At 18.9% G+C, this 9331-nt stretch overlaps 2 non-coding genes and 1 pseudogene across 2 annotated transcripts; 1 reads left to right on the forward strand and 2 right to left on the reverse strand.

Moving 5' to 3' along the window:
- The first annotated feature begins 500 nt into the window (after positions 1-500).
- Positions 501-572, forward strand: trnav-aac. The gene has a single exon. It is a non-coding gene; the product is annotated as a tRNA-Val (tRNA).
- A 6560-nt stretch (positions 573-7132) lies between these two features.
- On the reverse strand, positions 7133-8254 carry LOC125290335 (annotated as a pseudogene).
- An 883-nt stretch (positions 8255-9137) lies between these two features.
- trnaq-cug lies at positions 9138-9208 on the reverse strand. The gene has a single exon. It is a non-coding gene; the product is annotated as a tRNA-Gln (tRNA).
- Between the last annotated feature and the right edge of the window lie 123 nt (positions 9209-9331).

Raw genomic sequence — 9331 nt, forward strand, 5'->3', positions numbered from 1 at the left:
GTAAAAAACAAATAACTTCAATATTATTAAATAAATAATTTTTATTTTTTACCTATAAAATACATTTCTATATATTAAATGAAAATTTGCTATTATTTTTTCATACTTCTATTATATTATCTATTTTTTTATATTTTGATACTATAAAATTATTAAAATACTATTTTTCATTATCCTATACAGAATATGAATCATTATCATCACTATTTAATTCCTCTTCTTCTAATCTTTCTATTTTAAATTTTTTATTTTCTTCCTATATATTATCATTTTCACTCTCATTAATAATTATCTCTTTTTTTTCTATTAACTTAATATTTTCTTTATATTTTTTTATTAATATCTTTAATAAATTATCTAATTTATTTTTTATCTTTATTGTTCCATCCAATTCAAACTCTAATTTTATACTAAATTTTTTTATAAAATTTTCATATTCCATTTTTTCTTTGTGCTTTTTAATAAAAATAATCATTCAAATTTAATTATAATAACTTAGAGTTGAGATGGTATAGTGGTATTACGTATGCCTAACACGCATAAGATCCCGGGTCCGATCCCCGGTCTCAACATTTTTAAATAGTTTGTAAATTTAAGCAAAATATACTTTAAAAATTAATTTGACTTTGAACTCATTGATTTGAAATTTTTTAATATAATAAAAAATAAATTTCTTTAATTTAACATAAATAATTCCTCTAAAATTCTATTTTCTTCCTCACTTAACTAAATGTCATTCTATCTCTTTATCCTTCCATAAAATACTTTAAACTAATTTTTTATTATCTCATCCTTTAATTTATTCTTATAACATTTTATATTATTCTACTCTATTAATTTCTTTATTCCTTTATTAGACATAGGTAATATAGTTATAAAATATGTTATTATTCTACATTCTTCTATATTATTCTCTAATATAACTAACTTATTACATAATTTATCTATTAATGCTGCTGTCTATCATATCTTATCTATAAACTCACTTAAATAAATTAATGTATCCTTTATATTTTCTAATTCCTACCTATATATTTTGTTTAATATCTCTGGTATACAATTATATATCTAATTTTTATTTTTCTTATGTAAATTATATAAAAACATTTTAACTATAGTTCTTATACTCTCTTCTTTATCATATAATAACTAACATATATATGGTAATACTTCCTTAACTCTTATTAAATCATTTAATATTAAATATATTCATATAGATATAGTCTACTTCTTCATATTTATATTTTCATCAAATAAAAATCTGCTTAATTTCTATATTCTGTTGTCCATCATATTAGGAAATCTAGAAAATAAATCTCCTATAGTAGTTATTATAATTAATTTTATACTTAATATCTTCGTATTATCTAAATATTTTATTATTAACTCTATATTATCCTAACAAAATTTATTTGATAAAATCATATATTTTGTTATAGTTAATATACTAACTATCTATAACTATTCATCATCATATTTTTCCCTATTTTCTATTATCCTATATATTAATGGTATTATACTATATAATAAACTCTCATATCCTAATAATATATTTTCCATACTATCAAAATATTTTTCTATTTCATAATCTAACATTGCCGTATAAGTAGTGTTAATATTCTATTCTATCTTGTCATATTTTTTTTCTTTATAAAATTTTTTCTTTCTTTTCATATCTTTTAACATTAATACTGAACTATGTCCCATTGTAAATATTGTTAATATTAATCTATTTCTATTAATTATTTTATCTAAATTAAACTTAATATAATCATTTAATATATTAACTATATCAATAGAATTATATAAATTGTCCAATATATTCTAAATAAATGTAAAATATTCCTTTAATATACTATCCTATTCAAATAAATCTATATATAAATTACTCTCATACATTATTCCTACTAAATATTCACTCTCTAAATTTAATTTTTTAATAAAATTAGATAATATACTTAACATCTATACTCTATCTTTTATCTCTTCAATTTTCTTTATTTCCTCTATTATAAATTTAATACTTTTTTCATTAAGAAATCTATTACTTAAACATAATATATTAAAAATATAAATTCTATACTCAGAATCTAAATATCTTTCCTATAAATACTATATAAATTCATACGGTATCTCCTCATTCTTTATCCTAAATATAGTCTCAATTATAATATTTAATATATAATGATCACATAATTCTAACTAAAAATAAAAATCTAATATACTCCTTATACTCTTCTCATAATTTCATACATATTCATCTCTCTCCTTATTATAATCCTTAATAAAAAATTTACAATAAAATGTATGTATTAACTCATTCAATATAATATCTTCTTGCCTATTACTCTATAAAACAACTAATTTTAATAATACTTTAAATCCTTTATTACTTAATTCAATTGATATATTTGATATAACTTTTATTAATTTTATAGTTTCTACTAATTTATTGTAAATAAATGTTGTACTACTTAATAATGATATATTTTCAACATATTCATTTATTAACTATTTAGAAACTATATCTAAACATTTTCCTATTATCTCCTTATATTCTTCTATATTCTATATCTATCTTATTATATTTGTTAATTCTATTATAGTCTATTTTCTTACCTATATAGATTTATCCTATAATCTATCCATAAATATTTCTATACATACTCTTATTATTTTGTCATCTAATATTTTTTTATTTATATTACTTAATACTATTATAACTTTTAATCTAGTAAATGATGATATATCATGCGAATGATCTCTTAATATATCTAAATAATAATCTCTATTCTCTTCATCTATCTTTATAATTTCCTCTATACATATTAATATAGAATTTCTTAACTAATAATGCTATGATTCTAAATTTTTATTAATTAATTTAAAATTTTTACTTAATAAAATAGGAAATTTAATCGATATTAACTCATAAAACTAACATATATTCTTCATAATCTCTAACTAATTTAAAAATCTATTATCTAATACATTTATTTCCTTTAATATATTAATTAAAAATTTTGTTGATTTAAATTCTTCCTATATAAATACAATTAATTCAACTATACTTTCTATTATTTCCTTCTTTTCTAATAAAATTGATACTAATGTTGATGAAAATGATATCTAAAAATTAAATTTTAATATTACCGTCATTAAATATCTATATATTAACTATCTACTAATTTCTATAAATCTCTTACTCTAATAAAATATATCAATACTATTTTTAAAATATAATTGTCCTAATTCATTTATTTTTTCTATTTTTTCTTTTGACTCTTCCCTTATATTAAGAAAATTTATTACGCACTAAATTATTTGATCGATATTATTTTTTTTATCATTACTTATTATCATTAATCCATTACATAATATATAACTCTATACCTTAATTAACCCCATATATTTATTAATTTTAATATCATTTAATAATATTTCATTAATATTATTACTATTTTTAATTATAGTATTAATTAATATCTACTTAATATTATAATTATATTTCTCATAACAATATAATACATTTATTATATTTCTAAAATAATACTCTAACTCATCCTCTGTTTCCACCTATCCCTACTATAATTTAAATAATATACCTTTTATTTTATCTTCTGTTAACATATCAAACTCTTTTTTATTATAATTCTCTATATCTATGCTCTCTATACCTTTCATTACTTCTATATTTTCTATTCCCATTTAAATTTATGTTTAATTTTATCACAAATATATTGTAGATTTATGAATTATAATGATCTAGTAAATAATGTAATGCAAAAATTAAATTCATATAATTTTAATAATATAATAATAGACTTAAAAAAATTATATGAAATTGAACATGATAATGATACTATCTATAATCTCATCATTGTACTCCTTCATAAGAAAAAATATAAAAAATTAAAAAAATTATTTTCCTTATATAATTATAAAGATTTTGATCATCTCTATTATGTATATTTATTTTAGATAAAAAATTATGATAAATGCATAGAATTAATATATAAAGATAACTTAATTTATAATAAAAATGGAATAATTCTTATTTCTCAAATATTAATAATAAAAAAAGATTATAAAAAATTTAATTTATTCTTATTAGAATTGTTGGAAAATAAAATAGAATTATCAAAAATATTTTCCTTCATTTTATACTTAAAAAAAATAAATAATTTATCCCCAGAAATAGAAAATAATTTGTTAAATATAGAACAAAATAATTTTATTAATACCTATAATCATATAATTTTTAATTTATATTTTAATAAATCCATAAAACAATCCTCTATAGATAATCTTAAAAAATTATCTATAAAAAATAATGAAATTTTTTATTTTAATAATTTAGCTATTTATCTTATTCTTGAATTGAAATATAATATAAATTTAATCGAAAATTTTTCTATATTAAAAAATAATAATTTTAACTCCCAAATTCAAAATAATGTTTATTATAATAACCTAATAAAATATAATAATAATACAATAAAAAATTCAAATCTTTATCCTTCATACCTATTAGATGATAAAGATATAATTATTTTAAATAATTCCATTCTTAATAAAAATAAAAAATATTTAACCCCACAAGATATAATAAATTTTGATAAAAAAATCAAAAAATGATCCAAAAAATCAAAAAGAAAATCAAACTATAATAAAAGATTAAATGAAAAATGGAAAAATAAAAAAATAAATAAAATATCCATACAAATGGGTGCAAATAAAGTAATAGAAGAAAATATTGAAAATACATCTAATATAAAATCTAAATTAAAAAATATTTCCATAAGAAAAACAAAAAAAAGAAAATAATTAATTGTTTTTATATCATCCTTTATTATTATATCTATAATACTTATCACTATTAAATACTTTTATTCATTCTCATATTTAAATATTTTTTGTGTTATAAAAAAATTAATCGTTTTTAAAAATTTAATAATATCATAACTTAAATTTTATTAATATCCATTTAATTTAATATTTTTATCATTATATAATATACTTATCTTATGTCATCCTTAAGAAATACATTTGCAACTAAAAAATTTTGATTAGGATCAATTTATTTGATACTAATGGTATCCATAATAATAATGATACTAATAAATCTCCTAAAAACTAAAAAAAATAAAAAATTATTAAGTTTTTCCTTACCAATAATAGATGAAAAAGGATTAATAATGAGATTCACATCATTACTAAAAACTCAAGAATTTTTTCATCCTAAATACATCATTTACATCTATTTAATTTTACTCAAAAAATTAAGATTAAATTGTAATGATTTTTTAAAACCATTAGTTAATAATACTGAAGAAGATGATGATGATGATGAACAATATAGTAAAAGTAATACACATATTAATATTTATTTTAATGATACTGATAGTGCTGTTTATGGTAATGTTATTGGTAAATATAATGTTAAAGCAGATGATAGTAAAAATACAGATAGTAAAAATACAGATAGTAAAAATGCAGATGGTAAAAAAAATGAAAAAGATGAAAAAGATGATAGTGCTAATGCTAATGCTGAAGATGAAGATACTAAAAAAAATGTTGGTGCTAATGCTAATACTGAAGATGAAGATGAAGATGATGATGAAAATGAAAATGAAAATGAAAATGTTAAACAATATAATAAAAGTAAAAATAATGCATATAATAATATAGATAATTTTTTATGATTAAATGATAATTTTTTTTCAATACTATATAATAAAAATTTTTTAACCAATAATAATACCGACCTCAAAAATACAATAGATGATGTATTAAATTCAAAACTATCAGACCTAACAAGTTCTCCATCTAAAGATACTGTTAAACTTACTATAGATATTCCAAACGAAACCTTAGAATTAAATAAAGCAAAAGAATTAAAAAATAAAAGTAAAAAATTAAATATAATAAAATTACATATTAATGATAAAAAATCTATTGTCTACATCATAAAATCAGATACTAAAAAAACTTTAAATGAAATTAAAAATATTTTTCAAAATTATGTTAAACTTCCCGATACAGATGATAAAATTTGAAAAAATTTTAATTTTTCCCCAAAAAATAGTAAAAGTACTGTAAAATCAAACATAAAAATGAAACATAAAAAATTCGATTTATTTTTAAATCTAACCATAGACATATCAAACTCAGAAAATAATATAATCATAAAAAAAGAAATAAAAGAAATAAGTATAGTAAAATCTACCGATAATAAAGATCCAATAGCTGAAAGTCAATTCTGACTAATAGATGATTACTTTTCATATTTTCCAATCAATGAAATATAAAGAAAATAATTAATTTTTTTATAAGAAAAAAATTTTTCATTTATTTAAATTTAAAAATCATCCTAATATAATATAAACTTTAACTCCTTACTCTTAAATAATTCAAAACTTTTATACTACTAACTACTCTCCTCCTACTCATCTTCTCCATCCTACATCTTAAACTATCCAGAATATACAGTGTTCTATATAGTATACTTCTAATATGCTCTCTATAATATTCCCTCTTCTACTGTATTCTCACAATAAAATCTATATATTATTACAGGCTTTGTCTATCCTATTCTATGAACTCTATCCATAGCCTATGCATCCATAGTAGGATTTCAATCTGAATCATAAAATATAACAATATTTGCTCCTGTTAAATTAATTCCTAATCCTCCCGCTCTTGTACTCAATAAAAATATTTTATACTCCTCATTGCTCTAAAACTCCTATACCATTTCCTATCTCTCCTTTATATCCGTACTCCCATCAAATCTAAAATACTTTATTTTTAAAAAATCTATATAATCCTATATTAAATCTATCATCTTTGTCATCTATGAAAATATTAATATTCTATCCCCATTTCCTAATAACTCCTTTAATAATTTTCCTAACTATAATAATTTTCCTGATTTCTCTAATTTCTTCTTATAATTTACATGTATAAATTTTCTTCCTTTACTCTCATACTCTCTCTACTATAGTCCACTATATAATCTAAATACTTTTCTTATTCCATTCTAACAAAATATTTTATTCACTGTAATCTAAAAATTTTCTTCTTCCTATAAAGTATAAGAAAAAGAAGATAAATTCTATCCCTTAACTCTCTACTTACTATATAATTCCTCTAATAATCTCGGTACTTTTAATAACTTAATCTCACTCATATAAAATGATGATTTGTCAACATTGTTACTCATTAATAAAGGATGATTACATATTTTCCTTAACTATACTATAATATTTAATAAATTCTCTTTGTTAATATTGTTAATATTTAATGCCTCTCTCTTATAATACTTATACATCTACTTCTACTCTAATCCCATCTCACATTTATATAAAATTTCCTTCTTATTAATAAGCTCATTCTCAACATCCGTCTTTAATCTTCTTAACATAAATGGCTTTAATATTAAATGTAATCTCTTAATAACATGATCACTTAATTTCTCCTTTACTCCTGATGCATGATCCTCAATATCTTTAGAAAATCATTGCTTAAATTCCTCATGACTGTCAAATAATCCAGGCATTATAAAATGTAATAATGCTCATAACTCTCCCATACTATTCTATATAGGTGTACCTGTTAATAATACCCTATTCTTACACTTTAAATTTAATAATATATTCCATCTTATAGATGCAGAATTCTTTATAGCCTATGCTTCATCCAATATTAAATATTCCCAATCATGCTTTAAAAAATATTTATCATCCTATATTATTAATGAATAACTTGTTATACATATATCATATTCATTCCAAAATTTTCTTAATATTTTCCTATCTTCAGGTGATCCTCAATAAGGTAATATTTTTATATTCCTTGTAAACTTTACTAATTCTCAATATCATTGATGTATTACTGATGATGGTGCTACTATTAAACATCCCTTGCTAATCTTTTGTATATCTTTTAAATAACATATAAATGCTATAGTCTATATAGTCTTTCCTAATCCCATTTCATCCGCTAATATTCCATTAATGTCTTGTTTATATAAATTAATTAATCAATTAAATCCCTTAACCTAATATGACTTTAACTTAATATTACATGATTTAGTTTCTAACTATATCTATTCTTCAACTTTCTTATTAGATTCTATATTAATAATCTTCTTCTTTGTTTCATCTTTTAATTTTGTAGATAAAAAATAAGCATATATCTCAGTCTAATTTAATAAAAACTCCAATTTATTTCTTTGTCTTTCTAATTCCATTTCATCTGTTAATTTTTGTCTTTCTTCTTTTAAATTTTTACGATTAATAATATTTATATCTTTAAATTCATTACTCTTTCAACATTCAATTAAATCTTTAGTTAAATTCTTACATCTATTTAAATATTCTTTATTGTCTTTTAAATTTTTTAAAATTTTTTTCTTATTATTTTTCTCTATTGTTAATGATAATTTTTCTCAATTTTTTCTTATCATCCTATATTTCTATATGAAAATTCTCTACTTTTTATATATTTCTTTCTTAACACTTGATCATCCTTTACTTCTCTCTATCATCAAAACATGTCTTTTATTTTTTATCTACTTAATATTACTAACTTTAATAATTTTCTTTTTTCTATGAACAATTTCTCAATTTTCATCATATATATTAAAATAACTTTTCTCTCTTGGTATAATATCAAATCCATCCATTGAAATATTATTTTCTTTTACTTTATACTTATAATATAATTTATTATTAAATTCTACATATATTTCACATAAATTATTCTAAATATATTTTTTATTATATTCCTTTACTTTAAATATTATAGGTATACTATAATTATTTTCTAAATAATTTTTATTTACATTGTAATATGGATCCAATGAATAACCAGGATGATACTAATATATAGTTGTAATTTTACTTCTGTCAATATTGTTATTACTTCTATTTTGATTCATCTCATTGTTTATATTCATTTTTAATTATAAGTACTTAATTTTATTTATACAAAAAATTATTTTGTGAATAAACACAACATTATATTTATAAAAATTAAATAAAATAAAAAATAAAATAAAAAATAGTTAAATTAATCATATAGATCTTATCTATACAAAAAGTAAATCCATGTTTTAGTTTAGTTTAATTTTATAATCTTGTAGGGGTTCGAACCCTAATTATTAGATTCAGAATCTAACGTGTTACCATTACACTACAAGATTTTATTAATTATATCTGATAATAAAATACTAATTAATTCATATTTTTATCATAATATGTCAAAGAGAAGTAAAGCAGGAAAATATTCCAATACAATAAAAACAAATAGAGGTTTATTAATTGGT

This window comes from Alosa alosa, unplaced genomic scaffold, assembly GCF_017589495.1.
Source record: "Alosa alosa isolate M-15738 ecotype Scorff River unplaced genomic scaffold, AALO_Geno_1.1 AALO_1.0_unplaced_4, whole genome shotgun sequence".
NCBI lineage: Eukaryota > Metazoa > Chordata > Actinopteri > Clupeiformes > Clupeidae > Alosa > Alosa alosa.